Here is an 18,461-nt window from a genome sequence, read left to right as displayed (position 1 = left end):
CCAATCCTGCCCGCATACGCAACCTCTGCTCGCTGTTTACCAGGTAGTTTTCATCTTCTATCCTCCGTACGCCTGCAGTTGTCTATAAAATTACTCAGAGGGCTTAAGGAACGACGAAACTCACAATTTCACCGGCAATTTCCCTCTGCAAACACCCCATTTACAATTGTGAAATTCCAAAAACACTAGCTGAGCCTTGTTTGCCTGCATTATCACAAATAAACAATATTATGTTCGCGCAGTCGCGAAAGACTCATTTACACTGAATTCACCTGCTGAGGAAGACAGAGTGAGACCAGACAGTAGTCATATTCCTAATTTAAACAGTATTTCAATTGTTGTTGCATCAAAGTCTCCCTCCGGTACCTGAAACTCAAACTGTCATTATAAAAAATCACTTCTGTGCTGTGCTGCTCCCTTCAAACAGTTCACTTACAATTTACAAGCTTAAAGAGGACAATGGAGAAACCTGTTGTACTAAATGTTCAACCTCTGAATGCCCCTCAAAAGAACTTGAAATGGTAAACCTTGGCAGATATGGATTACCAAATTACAGAAGAGAAGCTTATGAGCAGCAAATTCCACCTTCATCTGTTGAATGAGTTGAAAACCAAGCATGAAAATGGGACAGATATATTGGGCTTGTGGGATTCTTCCCTCCCTACTTTCAAACTCCCTTAGGTCAACCAGTTCCCTGAGCTAATCCACCTCTGTGCTGAACAATATGATGTTTCTCAGAGAGCTGTTGTTGACCCATCTGGTTCTGTACTTTTCTATGTTACCCCTCAAGCTATCAGAGACATGCTTTGCTTCAACCCTCAGAAGAAGTTGGTTCCTTTATCACTGGTAAACCTGACAAAACAAGGGGATAAACTCACAGATGCTCAAATTGTCAAATTTAATCAATTATACATCAAAACTAAGATTGTGATGGGCCCTCCAATTCTTCATGTATATCTAAATGAGTTGGGCAGAGACCTTGCAGATATGATTTCTCCCATCTTGGGATATAGTTCAATTGAGCATATTGATGCAACTGTGCTGGTAATGATGCTTATGTTTGCTCCTGGAAAGTCACCAATCTGCTATGACTATGCCACCTACATATCAGACAAGATTCATGAGCAATTGATGAATTTAAGGAGAGATAGGATGTTCAGATACACCTCCTACATTTACCATTTAATCTTGTACCATCAACATGAGAAGTTTCACTTTTCAATCAAAAGAATGGATGCCCAAGGCAATCCCAGATCAGTGGTCTATTGGTCTTCTGTCTTCCACATTAGACCTGAGTATCCATACACTTACTGTGAATTCATGGATCTGTTCATCCATCCAGCTATGGCAATGCTGATGAGCTCACCTCCTCCAAGACTCACTGATGATATGCAAAGGATTCTTCAGCTGTCCAAAGCTTATAGCATTGGGGATTGGTACTTCTACCAAAACCACACTGTCATCAGGATATATGGGTGTGATCTACCTCCTTTCAAACTACCCAAGTATGTGCCTATGAGGCTATTTGCCCTAGAGTACTTTAGGCAATTTGGCAGAGTTGATGTGCTTCACTTTTCAGGAAAAGGTAAAAAAGCACAGTTGAAGGTCAAAAGCCAACTTGGCCATTTTATCTATAACGAGAGGGAGCAAGGATGGAGGGAAGCAGAAAGAATGCTTGAGGCCCTTGGCCTGCAAACCAGTTTCCTATGGGTTCCCTATGACCCTAATCATTTCATATCTACGAGGAGGCTCAAATATAAGTTATCTGCCTATGATCACCATAATATCCCTCACATTGAAAAGTATGCAAACCAAGACAAATGGAGGAGAGGGACCTTAGAAGAGCCCTTGTCACAAGAAGAGCTGAACCAAAGGGCACTAAGGAATCTAAAGAAGATGGCTGACCTTGAGCTTTGTTCACAGGTATTCACACTTCCAAGCTCACAAACGGGAGCAGCTGAATCCTCCTCAACTGCCAAGCAGCAAACTACCAAGGCCACTGAGAATATATCCAGCAGAGGCAAAGAAAAGCAAATGGAGACAGAACAGACACATCAAGAGAAGGAGCAGTCACCTCCAGTGACTCAAGAGCAAACAGATAAAGGAGGGTAGCAGCAAGCAAAGCAACAACAGCAGCAAGATTTGCAGCAAGAAGAAGGGCAACATGACAGACAATAGCCCTTACAGCAGGAGAGAGTAATTAATACTCCAACTTCCACTGAGCAACAGGCTCAGAACATTGTGCCTCCTAGGCCAGAAGTCACCACCGATGCCTCGGTCCTCCAAACTCCTCAAAAGGAGGACTTAAGCAGAAAAAGGGATAGAGAAACTCCCCTCACTTCATCTATCAACTAGGGAGAAAAGAGACAAAGATTAAATGATTTTTCAGAGGAGGACATAGCAATAAGACAGGCATTGGGCATGGGCCCACCCAGCAGAGAAGCTTCAGCAAGTTCCTTCCAGCAGGAACAGGACAGGACTATGGGAGGGGAGGTCAGCTCCTCCAGCCAGCAAAGAGAAGGACAAGTGAGCATCAAACAACAATTTATAGACATCAAAAGGAGGAATGAGCCTATCAAAATACAACTGTACAATCATCTGCTAAACATGGCTCCTACTAATCAGCAGAGACTTATGTTTGCCTTTGATGTAGGTGAAGGAAAAATGATTATGAGCCATTTTTTGCCCACAGCACTGTAGCCCCAATCTGCCTCAGATTACCTCAGGACCAACCTGGAGGTCATGGCCAAAGACATACACCCAATGGACAAAATTGAACTGCATAAACAGACTGGTGAGATGGTGTATGCCTCCTTAGCAGATGAAACATTGGAAAACTATAAGCTAAAGAGCAGCCTCAATGCCACAGCCTCTCAATTGGAATTGGAGAAGGCATCATCCCAGGCGAAGGACAACAGAATAAGGTCCCTTGAAGACATAATCATTGAAATTGGGCATGATCCCAAAGATATTTCAGGGATACAGGAAATATTGAAGTTGAGGGATGCTGACATGGCTGCCATGAGAAAGAAAATCAAGATCCCAGCTACCATTCACCCTCAGACAGATGAGGTAGCCCAACAAAGACATGAGAAGGACACAACAGATTTGTTGATCTCCATTTATAAACAACTGGTTCAAGCACAGGAGAAGTTGGGAGAATCAGAGGCTGCAAAGGAAGCATTACAAGCATCTCTGAAACAAAGAGAAGAAGGGTAGACTTCTCAGCCTCCTCCTCAGATCATCAATCTAGAGGAAACTGCTCCTATCACTGCCCCACCTCCTCAACAGACCGAACAAACAGCAACATCTACTTCAGCAGCGCCAACAACTACAGAGCAGGCCCGAAGCCTAGATATGCAAAAGCTGAAGAACAAAATCCAAGTCCTGGAAGCTCAAATGTTGGAGCTCAATTCAGCCAAAGATTCTTTGGCTAAAATCAATGATAGATATGATAAATCCAAACAAACTGTGGCAGAGAAAGACAGGGAGGTGAAAGCCCTCAAAAACAAAATAAAAGAGCTAGAGAATGAGCTCAAGTTGGATAAAGTGGTGGCTGAATTGAAAATAGTGCTATCGGCTAACATTGGTCAATCTATCAATGAGCAATGGCCATACATTGAAACTATCCATGAGCAACTAGAGCTCATCCCCAAGGCACAAAGGGAGATTCACAGATCAAGATCTCAATTGAGCAATATGCCTGAAGTGGCCACTAGAATGATCAATGTACTTAACCATAGAACAAGTTCTCAGCTAGCTGCCATGGGAATTGCAAACAGAACTGAGACTATCCAAATGGTCAAAAGGGTTCTCACACTGAGAAATTTATTGCAGACATTGGAAAGAAGAACCCAGGATATGCAAACTGAGGTGAACAAGTTTCTGGAAAAATTTCAAGTGTTGGAAAGCAGAGGACTCCCTGGCTTACTGAACAGCGCAGGGAGATTATTCACACATGACCAATATGCTAAAAGGGTCAATACATTTTCCACTAGCCAGATCAATGATAAGCCCAGCACTGTAGAAGAAACAGGGCCAGCCACAGGACAGTCTCTTTACAACAGAGTTGAGAATCTGTTTTTCATAATGAATGAGATCAATCACCTGTTTGGGGTAGCTCCCAATTTCTTCAAATACACAGAGGCAGAGGAAACAATGGATTCTATTCTCAGGCATCAACTCCCTATGCAAGAATGGTGGACGAATGCAATACAGAATATTTTGTAAACAGGGAGCCACTTAACAATTTTGTTTCTTAAAAGAGTATCAGTTGTCATGCAGAGCATAGCTCAACAAAATCAGCATGCATTATAAATTAAAGCTGAGCCAACTCAGCAGATGGATCGGCCAACAGAGTAGAAATAGAAGACTACAGGTGGCAGGGCCGAGAAAATACAGTACAGCAAGAAATAAAGACGCATCATTCAGCGTTAAAGCAAAACGACTCAACCGAATCAATGACCTCCAAAGGTCAAAATTACCCTCTGACAGACATAAAGAGCATTTATGCTGCATTCAAAGTGCAATAACTTCTTTTCCTACTTTCTGTACGCATTTATGAAGATATTTTCTCTCTCAGATGACTCAATACCTGAGATATTTTGTATAAGCATTGCTATAAAGTCCCCTTCGCATGAGCTTGCAAGGGTTGTTGTTGATTTCTCCTAAAGAAATTCTTATGTTGTAATCCTTTCTGAAGTCTAATAAAGAAAGTGATGGAATTTCTCGGATTTCTGAAGTGTTGAATGCGTTCTGGTGTCTGTTGATAACTGCTGGATTCCTGTATATTTCACCATACAATAAGTCTCTGTAACTCTCTCTGTCATTTAGTTGTTTTGCTAAAATCCATATATGTTATCTGATTTTCAATACTAAGCAACAAGGAAAAAGAATAACTTTCAGGATTTATTCACTGAGTACCCTGAGTTCAATCTGTGTTGTTTATGAATGTTTTCTTCAGCTGTAATCTAGATAAGTGTAATTCTTAATTGCTGCACTTTCAGAATACACCTTTCACAGTGGCCTTTGTCACAGGAATTCAAGTTATGCTCCTGTGCAGTGGCCTCACCTTCACCTCACCAACTTAATAGAAAATTCTTAAATGCTTTCTATTGGTTGACATACATCACCATTTAAGCTAATTTTGTTTGTCTAAAATACACAATAGGCCCTGCAGTTTGAACACCACCAATCCTGCATATCAAGTCATTTCACAACTCCAGACTCCATTGCCCAATGATATTTCACTATCTAAACACTATATCATAAGATTTGAAAGAAATCCTTCAACCAAAACATAAACCAAAACCTGAGCATAATAGCTAGCCTAAACACCATCATAACAGAGACAAATCATAAAGAGAGAGCCCTCTCTGATTACAGTTTGGCTAGAAACTGTGATCCAAAGATTGGTTAGTGGTTACCCCGGCCGTATTCCCTTGGGAGTCATAGGGAACAACCTGGGTGTTAACATCTTATATGATTATGAAAATCACAAAATCATTAAGAGCAGAGATGTAATATTCAATGAAAAGGTTTTGTATAAGGATCAGCTGTAGGAAAAGAAACATGAAAAAGAAAACAGAGAATACACAGTGCTTGACGATATCACAGGAAAAGTAATGGTGCCTGAAAATCATAATGATCAACAGATAGAACAACAACCACAAAAGCAACAAGCACCTCAAACACCTGAAAGTGGTGTTAGAAGGTCTACAAGGATAAGTAGACCCCCTGAACAATACTCTCCTTCATTATATTATGTATTTTTGACTGATTTTGGTGAACCATAATGTTATGAAGAAGCAGTGCAAGTAGAAACCAGGAAGAAGTGGGAGTAAACCATGAAAGAAGAGATGGACTCCTTAGCACATAACTAAACTCGAGACTTAGTCAAGTTTCCTGTAGGTAAAACAATATTGCAGAATAAATGGGTTTACAAGTTGAAGGAAGAAGATGGAGGAAAATAGAGGTACAAAGCTAGACTTGTGGTGAAAGGGGTTTGCACAGAAGAAAGGTATTGATTTTGATGAAATATTTTCTCCTGTTGTTAAAATGACTTCAATCAGAACTATTTTAAGTCTAGTAGTAACTAAAGATTTGCATCTTGAGTAGTTAGATGTAAATACAACCTTTCTCCATGGGGATTTGGAGGAAGAGATATATATGCAGCAGCCACAAGGATATGAGGTAAAAGGGAAGGAGAAACTAGTGTGCAAGTTGAAGAAGAGCTTGTATGGCTTAAAACAGGTTTGAAGGCAGTGGTATCTAAAATTTGACAGGTTTATGTTTGAACAAGGTTATACTAGGTGTCACTTTGATCATTGTGTTTATCTCAAGAGGAAAAATGATGGCAGCTATATTATATTGTTATTGTATGTAGATGACATGCTTGTTCAGGTTCTAACATGCAGGAAATAAATGTGCTCAAAAGGAAATTGGCAAACTCATTTGCAATGAAGGATTTGGGTGCTGGAAAACAAATCCTTGGTATGAGAATAACTAGAGATAGGAAGAATCGCAAATTAACATTGTCTCAAAGTGAGTACATAGAAAAGGTATTGAAAAGGTTTAATATGAAAAATGCAAAACCAGTTAGTATACCTTTGGCCAGCCATTTCAAATTAAGTAAGGAGGCGTGTCCCAAGTCTTAGGAAGAAATGGCTCATATGTCTAAAGTTCCATATGCATAAGTAGTTGGAAGCTTAATGTATGCAATGGTCTGTACAAGGCCTGATATTGCACATGCAGTGGGAGTTTTAAGAAGGTACATGAACAATCCAGAAAAGAACATTGTATGGTAGTGAAGTGGATTCTCAGGTACTTGAGAGGTAGTGCAAATCAAACATTATGCTTTGGTGGTTCAAACATTGCTCCATAGGGATATGTTGATGCAGATATGGCAGGTGATAGAGATAACAGGAGATAGGATATGTATTTACTGTAGGTGGAATAGCTGTCAGTTGGGTTTCAAAAATCCAAAGTGTTGTTGCACTTTCAACAATAGAAGCAGAGTATGTTGTTGCTATAGAGGCTAGTAAAGAAATGATTTGGTTGCAAAGGTTTCTGGATGAATTGGGTAAGAAGCACGAGTTGGGAAGGTTATACAGTGACAGCCAGAGTGCCATACATATTGCAAAGAACTATGAATTTCATTCCAAGACTAAACATATACAACTCAAGTACCATTCCATAATGTCAGCATTGGAAGATGGACAGTTGAAGCTGGAAAAGATACACACTAGCTAGAATCCTGCAGATATGCTAACAAAAGTTGTAACCAGGGAGAAACTGAGAATCTGCTTAGTTTCAATTGGTCTTCAAGTATGATGAAGAAGATGAGAAACAACTACGTCCAAAGTGGAGTCATTGTCTAGCAAATGAAGTAGCGGTGGAGTTGCTATAATCAGTCTCCAAGTGGGAGATTTTTGGGTGTGAAGCCTGATTATCTTCTGTATTCAAAGGTTTCAACCGGATGTATACCCCAAGAATACTGTACACCCCTCCATGTGGGGGTAAATCCCCCCTAGCTGGGGGGTTCAGGGGTAGCGCCCTGAAGCTAAAAATAGATGTAAATTGCCTTGTAAAAGTCTAGTAATTTCTAGTCAATCTGGACCATTCATTAGGCGGATGATCTGACGGTAGAAGTTATGTTTAATTTAGGGTTTTTTTCCCTAGAAGGCAACCCCTCACTATATATGAGGGAATTTTAATGCGTCTATGTAGATCTGTATTCTCAGTGAGGAAGAGAGAGGATATTGAGAGCGAAGAGGGTGTTACAGTGGATCTACTGTAGGTTGTATCTCTTCAATTTGCTGGATAATATAATAAAAGAAGGATTGGTTGTTTCTCCGTGGACGTAGCCCAAACTGGGTGAACCACGTATATCTGTGTCTCTCTTGTTTTATGTGTTTTATGTGTTTATATTACTGCAATATTTTATGTGTTCCATTGCTCTGTAATATATAATTTTCTAACAGGCTATTCTTAGTTGGTGGAGTGATTTGTTTGGTTAATTCTGATAACGAATAGACCTTAGCCTGCTAACTAGCTACGTGGAGGTTCCCCTTCGTGGCCAGCTTCTTAGAGGGACTATGGCCATTTAGGCCATGGAACTTCTCGAACTTTTTGCTTGAAATAGTGTTTTTCATTTGCAATGACTTTTGTGTTTTCAAGGCATATATGGTGGTTAGTTTTACTTGCATGTTCTGCCAAGGCTGAGGAACGAGTTCTTTCCCTATGGATATCTGCACTATGGAGTTCTTTCCCTATGGATATATGGAACGAGTTTTTAACAAGGTTATCGTAGGTGAAATTGTGGTAGGATCATTGATAGTAGGGGTTTTCTTTTTTAGTTTGGGTTGGTTGGGTTTCGATTGCAATGTGGGACTGTGTGGTATGTCTCTAGGGGAGCAAGTTTGGAGTTTGGAGGGAACATTGTTGGTTGCTCGTCTTGAGGTAACACTTGTTTTCTCATGTGTGTGCTTACAAGACATGCTTGTGCTTGTCCCATCCATCCTTTGTTTTTCTTTCCCCTAATGTGTTTCTGTAGGGGGTTCGGAAGCTTGTTTCTTGGGAGCCCTTCTGACAATCTATTCAGCCGAGCATGGTTGCTACAGTTGAGGTGCTTTGGAAATACGATGGATAAATTTACTCATTCATAGTGGCAGTGCTCGGTCTTTTGTTTGTTGGAAGGCATGGGCCAAGGGTGCAGGCTTCCATTGTTTTTTCCCTCGAAAAGACGGCAGTGGTTGATGTGTTGCTTGGGTAAGCTTTTTTATTGGTGGTTGGGTTGAGGGAGTGGTTTCACGCACGCCTAAAAGCTTAAACATTCTGTGAGGGGAAATTGCCAGGGTGGGGTCAGTATGGGATGGATGAAGAGTAGTTCAACCCATTGGGCTGGCCACCCTAGTCCTCCCAACCATTCCTTGATATGCCCTCGCGGAAGGGTTGGGTGTCCAGGTAATGAAAAACCCCTCCCTCGGTCTGAGCTCCATCGAGATCACAATTTTCCCCACCAATGGGCATGAGGGTGGCAATCTTATCTCATGCCTTTGCCATTGAGGGAATTCCTTGTCCTCTTGTGAGCCACTCCCCTTCTAAGGAAAAAAGAAGTAGCGGGTTGTGTCTTTGTTCCTCCCTTTGGATTGTGGGTTTTTTGTGGGACTTGGTCATTTCTTTGTTTCATGGTGTGGGATTTGCAGATGTCCCTCAATTTAGTGGCCTTGCACCATCAATGTATTTGTGGCCCATGGATTTCTCTTGCATTGAGTGTTGACCCATGACAACTCCTCTTTGGAGTTTGATTCTTGACCCCCGTTGACTTTCTCGCAGGAAAGGTTTTTAGGTGTTTTGTACACGGAGGGGTGCAATAGCACGGTGGGTTTGTTATTAGTAGTCTATTTGTCGTTTGAAGCCTTGTTTCGAGTTGTGAGGTTGTTTACCTCTTACTAACATGCTCCAGACACTAGTCTCATCATGACCCTTGTCTTTTCAAATGGTCAAGTTGAGGATGTGATTTATTTGTTTGGTTGTTTGATTGTTATTTGTTATGTTGTAAGATAGAAAGTGTTTTGTGCCATAATGTATGTGGGAGGGTGTGAAGACTTGGGATGCCTTTTGATTGGGTGCCTTGTTTGATTTCTTTTTGGTTAGCGGACATCTACTCGACGTGCTATTTAGCTTCTCTCTTTGCTTGGGATCTTTGTTTCTTTGGTGTTGTTTTCTTCCCTTCTTCCTTTTTCCCCTAGCTTTATGGAGAAGAGGTGGGATTGTTGTGGATTGGTGTTCAGGAAGGACGAAAAGCAGTGCGAGCTCTCAAGGTGGCCACCTAGTCCTTCTCGATCACCATCCCTTATAGTTCCCGCCTTTTTGTGAAGGCACGCGGTTTGGGAAGCTTGTTCTCTGTTTGAGCCTCCCCTTGTGAGCCGGTAGCAACATTTTATATCTCTTGCTTTCATGTTGTTTTCTTCCCTTCTTTCTTTTTGCCCCTAGATTTACAGAGAAAAGGTGGGATTGTTGTGGATTGGTGTTTAGGAAGGATGAAAAGCAGTGCGAGTTCCAGGGGTGGCCACCCTAGTCCTTCTCAATCTTCGTCCCCTTTAGTTCCCCCTTTTTTGATCTGGAATTTATCCAGGATAAAGAATTAAAGGTATTATAGACTCATGTGCATGGATGTGCCTATGTTACTTTATGCAACGGATCGATAAGATTGCTAGAATATTGTGATGCAGGAAAGTGTTCCTTCTACGGACAGAGGCAACCCCTCTAGCCCTAAAGTGGGTCTAGTCACAGCAAGGACAGATAAAAAATAGTTTTCCTTAAACAGTGATAGTTGGAGGCCTACCTCAACCGGTGGTCGATGGAGTTCCATTGCGCTACTCTAGCTTCCGTACTTTTCCTCCATGAGCGATCAACCCGAAACAATGCAAAGGAAATACAACAAAGCACGTAACCGGAAAACAAAAATGATCTATTTACTCACAAAGTAAAGAAGTCATGAGCTATCAAAATTACATACAAGACATAGGAAAACATCATTGATTGTATTAATAATGAAATAAGAGAAACTTACAACCAAAGTCTTGATGTCGCAAGCCTTCTCAGAGGGTCCAACCAGTGTATTTCTCAGGAATTCACTCTTTGAAGATGGATCTCCCAATTTACAAAGTTTTCTCTCACTCATAAGCTTTACACAAAGTTAAGGGCACTTCAAAACCTCCCACAAGCTATCAACAATCCCACACTTTTCACACCCACACTAGCTATCTAGTAAACTCAAAAACACTAACAGCACAGCTCAATCCAAAAATTTACCAACTAGCTGATCATAGCAATGGTGAGTGTTTAAATAAGAGAAGGAGTCTCCATGAAAGGTGGAAGAGTGAGCTTATCCCCAAGGAAGGTAGCACAAATGATGGAACTACCATACCAAAGGAGGAAGGGCGACACAAAATATGCCAACAACCAAGTCTGGAGACATCTAGAAGGCCGATTGTTGGAACAAATTCAACCAATCTGGATCATCGTGAGTTTATAACTAATATTTAGAGCTAACATCGCCAGTAGACAATGTAGCCAGTCAGATCGTCACTAAAGATAGCAAGCAACCCCATGCCAGATCATGAAATCGGACCGTCGTGGGAAACAGATGTACTTCCACACTAGAAGCGTGGCCAGACTATTTACAACTGCTATTCATAGCGTATATTAAGCCGAGAGTTGCAATGAGGCAGAAAACTTAGGAAAAGTGGGTCACTTGGCAACATCAGAGATCATTTTTTTAGTGTAAGCATGTTTCATTGGGACACATGAAACGACAGACAGACTGGGGTGAAAGCAGTGAAAATTTACTGTGTAACAGATGCCTCCTAAAGCATGAAGCCCGAGAGAGTAGGAGGGGTGAAATGCTTTATGAAAGTGACTGAGCTAGAACACCATCTAGAAGAACCTGCATGCAAGTACAATTGATATCTCTACTAGTGAAACACATGTAGTCTAGGCATGGGCGTAGCCATCCAAAATACATACGAACTAGGTCTGTGGTATGGACGTAGCCATCTAGCTAATAAGACCATGATAGTGATAAAGGTATGGTCACAGCCATCCATGAGGACTCAGGTATGGTCGCAGCCATCCATCAATGAGTCATGTAATCATGAACCAATCCACACAGCCCGAACATGTGTAATCTATGTTCAGGGTCTTGAACCCAACCGATCATAGTACAAATTCTAGCATGCGAATAGATTTGCTGAAGTCGAGCATGATAGAAAGTTTCTTGATTACCGGTCAATGATGGAAACTGTTAACAAGCGCGAGAGAAACCACCAAGAATCCCAATGGTTCTCAAGGTACAGTCTAGCACAATCCACAAAGTGTGAAGAAGGAGTTGAAGTCGAAAAGTCATGGAATCACCCAATCGACGACCAATGATGAAAATCTACCATCAGGTGCAAAGAACTTGCCATTGAGGCATGCAAGCTCTAAGTTACAAAAGGGGATCTCTAGATCAATCTCCTGGATAATTTGCTAATGTCGACAGGAGATGATTCATTGTAGTAGGGCCATAATTTTTCCCCCATCAATGACATGAGATAAGGAACGAGTAGTAGATGGCGAAACAGAGTATCAGAGAAGGAGGCAATGATGTAAACTGCAGAAGGATTATACTCTTGAACATGTCAGCGACACGACTCCGGAGGGTGGCAGAATTCAAGTACCAAGGGATCAAAAGCTAGATGGAGACAACATGGATCAGATGGAATGAGGCTAAATGGCAACCCAAACCCGCGGAAGGCCAAATGACGATGTATGGATGTCCCAACCCAACAAGAAGCAAAAGTGTCGATGTTCAAGAGTGACTAGCTGCCATGATGATTTCCAAATTTTCCCCCACCATTGCTAGTGAGTACCCCAATTATTTTTGAAAAAAAGCTTGAAGGGGATAACATATGCTTGTAATATAAGTTCGACCTTCGGTCGAATCCAACCTAGTAATAGTTTAACGAGGCCTAGGGAGGAGAAGCTCGATTCTCGTCATGGTGACGATTCTAATGTTGTCAGGGTTTAATGAGTCTGACATATGTAAAACTCGGAGTCTTTTCATGTTTAGAGAGTTTGAAAAAGACGTGGAAAAGAAAACTCCAGGGGGGTCCTTTTTAGTAGATTTGTGTCTCTCGAGCCTGAAAAAGTATAAAACGATACTCGAAAGAACTGCTTGACCATTACGATCAAGGAGTACTTTTCGTGATTAGTGACCTCGACCCAAAACAATAGAAAAGTGATCAAAATCATGTCGTTTCATAACCAATAATGAGTTTGAAATGACAAAAGCTTGGAAATATTTTCATGTTTACACGGTTGGAAAAGAGCTTAAAGCAGACCACCTCTTATTTCGTTTAACGAGTCAAAAGGGATAACTCATCTATCTTTTCATCTTTTAAGTCGGAAAAGAGTGTTAAAGAAGACTTTATGGATCAAGTGTACACGAAGTATGAGATAACTTCACTACTTGCAGTTCTGCACAAGACGTGTCAAACGTAAAACCCATTCAACATGAAATGATCAATATATGCGAAGACATAGCCAAAACCTTAATTAACCATGTGACAAAAATGAGAAAAAACCCACATTTTAAAATATAATTTTTTAATTTTCAAAAATTACTATAAAAGGGGTGGGGTAATTCATTTGTTTTTATCATTTGCACTGTTAATTTTACCATCGAAGCATTGGAGCACCAACCTGAGCAAAGTTCCCAAGGTGATTTCGGCCTCATCCATCCACGGTTCATCCTGAAACCTTCACCAAGTAAGTACATTTCATTGTGCGCTACATTTTAGTAGTTTTCATCACGTAATTTGGTGCTAGGTAGATGAATTTAGACTGTTTTTGAAACGGCATTCGCCTCTCGGTCATCGCGGGAAAGCCGCTCGGGTTTGCGATGACTGAGCGTATTTTACACATAGCACTTTCGGATCATATTGAGAAACTAATGTATTCTCGCGTTGATCGCAAGAAAAATGAACTATGAACTAAGCGTCATCGTAATTGTTTTAAAAGCAGTCACGATGTCAACGTAAAATATTTTTTTTATGTAAATTATGAATTTAAATTTACAGAGAGAGTTCTAATTCATTTTTTTTGTCATAAAAGGCATCATGGCATTTGTTTGGTAGGAACGAACTCACATTGTCAACGATGAGGAAGATTTTGCCGATGCTGGGTGCCAAAATACTTTACGTGCGTGTGGGTTGCTAAAATTCTTCCTCACTCTGCACCTTCGGGCCCAACCCGATTTATTAGAGTTGATAATCCGTGCCTAGAATCTGACAGATGGAAAATTCATAATCCGAGACCAAGACATTGAGTTCGATGCCAGGGACATATATTTCCTGACCGGGTTGTCCCATCATGGTGAGACGCTAATTCTAGAGGGGCAGCAACCTGGGGGTGAATCTCTAGAGATGTTGATGGCACGAGTGTGCCCACGGGCACGCAAGTCAAAGAGTGGGAAGGTGGCAATTCCGATGGTGGAAGACTTGGTTCTTTGTGTAGTTCTATTCATGGTGACGAGGGCAACGATATCCCAAGCCTAACACGAGACACCAAAGACCCAACTCTAGTTGGCTCTTGAATGCCTCAACCCGACCATGTTCAACTGGGTGGAAACAGTGACGGCAAACATGAAGAGACAGCTAGCCAAATGTCGTCTTGGGGAGAGGAACCAATTCGGCTATGGGTCTATCTTGATCCCGCTCATGCTGGAGTAGGTGTCGTTACTGCAGTTGTAGGACATGGACTTAGATTTTCCTGACCATGGGAGACCAGGATCACACAGTGGGCACATGTTATGCCACAAGGAGGTGGCGGACGACACGTGTCGTGGGGGACACTATTCCGTGAGTGGCTGGATCACTAGACGATATTCATCGAGGGCTGGCCATATGTTGGTATGGACTTTCATGGAGACCCCGACATGCAGCTACCCACTGGCGAGGAGTGGGACGATGGCGGTAAAACACTTGATCACATTATTTTTGTATTTTATCTTTTATGATGTTTTATAGATTTTTTCATGTATATGTCCTAATGACGTACTCTATGGTATTTACAGATGTGGGACCAGTGAGGCCTGTAGGACTGGATCCAGAGTCATGGAGTGACCCACAAGGGATCAAAGAGTTGGCCTTGGCTCCCCCAGCTAGTGATCCGGTGGAGACAGTGACCGAAAATCTTGAGGGCCTGACGGCGGGGATCCCTGATTACATGGGGGTCGAGGAGGTCCCCATAGAGTTCCAAATACATATAGTAGGAGTGATACCCAGGGTGCACCACCTATTGAGGCGAGTTGCATGAGCAGTGGTGTACTATAGGGAGCATAACCCACCATAGTAGATGCCTAGGTTTTATTTCCTACTGATTTTTTGAGGGACATGTGTCTCGGATGTATGGAGAACATAGACTCTATTTGGACATATACACTTATTTTTTGAGCGCCTCGGTGCACCACACGATATATATATATATATATATATATATATATATATATATATATATATATATATATATATATATATTCCTATGGTTCATTATTGTTATAGACATTTTTGGGCACTACAACCCTAATCATATATGTCCATAAACCAAGGGCTTCTGAGTCCCTAAAAGTGTTGTTTCATGCCCTAAAGGAACAAGGTCCGCTAATTACATCATCTCCCAGAAGTTCTCCATAGAAAACTGCTCAGAACTGGTCAAAACTGGACCATACAGGTTGCTCAGTGCTAAGGGTGTGATGCATCTCACCTGCCCAATGTAAAAGGTGTGATGCATACTGGAAAGCCCTTCTGTAGGGTGCGATGGGCGAGAATGGACAAATGGTAGAGACAGTTTGTGAAGTAGATGATTAAGGAATCTTCTAGAAACTTATCATATGACACTTTCCTCTCGGAATTTGCCCAGGGATGAGTAAGAGATCAATGAAATCTCCAAATGGAGCTAAGAAAAATCAGTGGAATAACATTAATCAAAATCCCAGAGCTGACTGACACCTCTGCAAATATCTATATATGGATCCCTCATCCCAGAGATCTAGAGGTTGCAGGCTAGAATTTTGTATCTTGTAAGGAAGTGCTATTGGTTTCCTGGTGGAATATCATAGTGTTGGGTGATCTAAGATTTTCATGAGGTGAAGAAGGGCTTTCATGCTGGGAGGATGACGCTGGGGCAGATCAATGGGTTGTAATCCTTTCTTCTAATCTTTATATCAATAAAGCTATTCAAGTTTTCCTCCACATCCTTGTATGTTTGATAGTATATGCATTTGTGTGGTCAATATATATTTGGTCCTATATTGTTTATGATTGTAGATCTTTGCACTTTGAAGGTATTATGCTACTTTTACTTCACAGGTACTCTTTGAAGTGGAGTGATCAAGGGAGAAGCGGTAAAGACCTGTCGGTGAGGAGAAGGAACAAGCAAAGAACCAAGTGAAAGACTGAGGTTGGTATTCTTTGATCCTCTCCTATCTACTTCTCATAAAGGAAAACGAAAGTAACTTTAATCTGTTTGTTTCTAAGATAGATACCCATCTTAGTGGGACTAGCAACTCTACATAGACACTAGATTTCCCGATAACAAAATGGCGACTCCACTGGGGAGTGAATAGCTTGTTTGCTTTACAAACTTACAGACAGAGCCTGAAGTTAAGCTAGCTAGCCTTTGAACTACATTTGCTATCCAAGTGCAAAGTAGATCAATTCTACTTTAGTCTATCTCTGGGTTTTGTTTATAAACTAAACAATCGATTTGCAAACATACTAATTGCCCTGGTGGTGGCTCTAGTAACCTCATTAGATCAGCCCCTGTGATTTCTATTTACTGACTATCATTATCTCGGCCTAAATCCCTGAACTAAGCTGCAAACTATGACCAAGAACCAAGTTGAAGTCTCATCCCTAGACCATCACACTTTCTCCTCTTGGGAATCTCAATGAATCACACCTCCCATGTGTAGTAGGTGCACTGCATCGCACTTTCCCTGTCTTGCAGGTGCGCTGATCAGATAAGACCTCTTCTGCTTCGAGATTTTGGTTTCTTTGTTCAATCTCTTCAGTTTTATTCAAGATTTTTGCTATCTATGATCAGTATACCACTATGGAAATTACCTTCCTTTGCATGATTCCACCTCCATAGTACAAAGAATTGTGGATGTTTTTATGTATTGTGCGCCATTTACAGTTCTCTTTTACAAAAAGTAGCGTAATCAAACTATCGTCTTTTGATTTGGAAGTGTCCCAAGTATCGTTTTCAATCAAAGAAAAGAATCCTATCATTATTTATGGTTGATTATACAATTAATCTTGTATTTGATTTGAATTAGTAGTTTTTCAAGTGTCGAAAGTAGTTCAATTCAAAGTCGCAAAGTGTCGTCATTATCTTCCTTTTCGTTTTTGAAGAGAAATTTGTTAGTACTGTCGCTTTAAAAAGATAATTCAGATTTGTACTTAGCATTCTTCTTGTTATTCACACATTAAGAAGGCTGAAAACAAATACATGCATGTGCATTTGCATTTAGACTGCTTGTTGGTTTGATTTAGGACAGTGCAGCTAGTGTGTGCTCTCTGCTCTATGTTGAAAGAATATCATCTCTCTTTCTTTAGTAGCTAGGATTTTCATTGCAAAAATAAGATTAAATGATTGTTTATCATCTTAGATTGCATTTTAGGAATTGTATATCTACATCACGCGGTGAATCTGAAAGGGAAATTTCTTAAGAAAGATCAACTGTAAAATAAATTCAATGAACATAAAAACGCTTTGGAACCTAACGCACAACATTTAGAAGTCTATGCTAGAGACATATTCTGGCGTCGTAAAGCCTTGTAACTATTGCTTTCATTGTTGGTTGGGTGATTCCTCCTCTTTGAGACGACAAGTGCTAGTACGGACTTGTGCTCCTACGTACCGTCGAGTATAGATCGGGAGACCACAATAGGCTATATTCTTTATCCTTAGGAAGCTGTGTCTGCCACCCTATCGATCGTAATGCACTGAACACAGCATTCGGGAAGATTGATTGCCATACCATAAAACGTATTATGCAGTTTTGCGATTAGTTTGGTAATCCCTTTATCTAGATCTCTAGATTATTCTCTTTCGTTCCTTTTGAGACTCCTTAAAGGAAAAGGTCCATCTGAGCACTTTTCACTTCAGGCTCATTAAAAATCGAAGGCGACTAGAGTCATCTTTTGTTTTTTCTCGACTCTTAAAAATTGAAAAAGCAAGTTGTGTCAAAGCGTCTAAAATTCATTTAATTTGGAATCATTTTCCCCTTTATTTTTAGTTGATCAAGTAATCCGCAATCATGGAGGAAAGTCAATCGAAACCCCATTGTTCGTGGAGACTTATGAGTCAACCGTCTTTGTCTTTGGAAACAAAACTATCCGGACAAAGCGAACTCGTTTAACCAGATCAAAGTCCCCTGGTTTGGTTAAAACACATGTTCCGACACCCTCAGAGACTCTAGTTACTCCAAACGTTTCTGGTATCCCTGCCTCTACAAAAGAAGTTTCGCAGCCACAAGAGGACAGTAGAACTGATCCTAGTGTGATGGTATCCCTGCCTCTATAGCTGATTCGGAAGGTGTTATTCCTGAGACATCTGTCGCTGCAGAATCTATACCTTCTTCAGCACTGGAAATATTTTATGGACCTGATGGTCTACCTCTTCCACTTGGATTGATTGCCATATAAGAGCTTGTGGAGGATCCTCCATCTAGTGCTCCATTGCAATTTGAAGCTGGTATCACCCTATATCCTTCTTCATCAGAAGTTAGTCTCCCGTCATCGGAAGTTCCTAAAGAATCGCTAAGAAATCTTTTGGATAGACTATATATGTCTGAACAACTGTCGACATCTAGGACTGTGTCATCTAACACAACAACGACAGAACTTCCT

The sequence above is a fragment of the Pinus tabuliformis genome, chromosome 4_2 (assembly GCF_031772625.1).
Source record: "Pinus tabuliformis cultivar Carrire ecotype Pingquan chromosome 4_2, CPIR1, whole genome shotgun sequence".
NCBI lineage: Eukaryota > Viridiplantae > Streptophyta > Pinopsida > Pinales > Pinaceae > Pinus > Pinus tabuliformis.
This window is presented reverse-complemented; position numbering follows the sequence as displayed.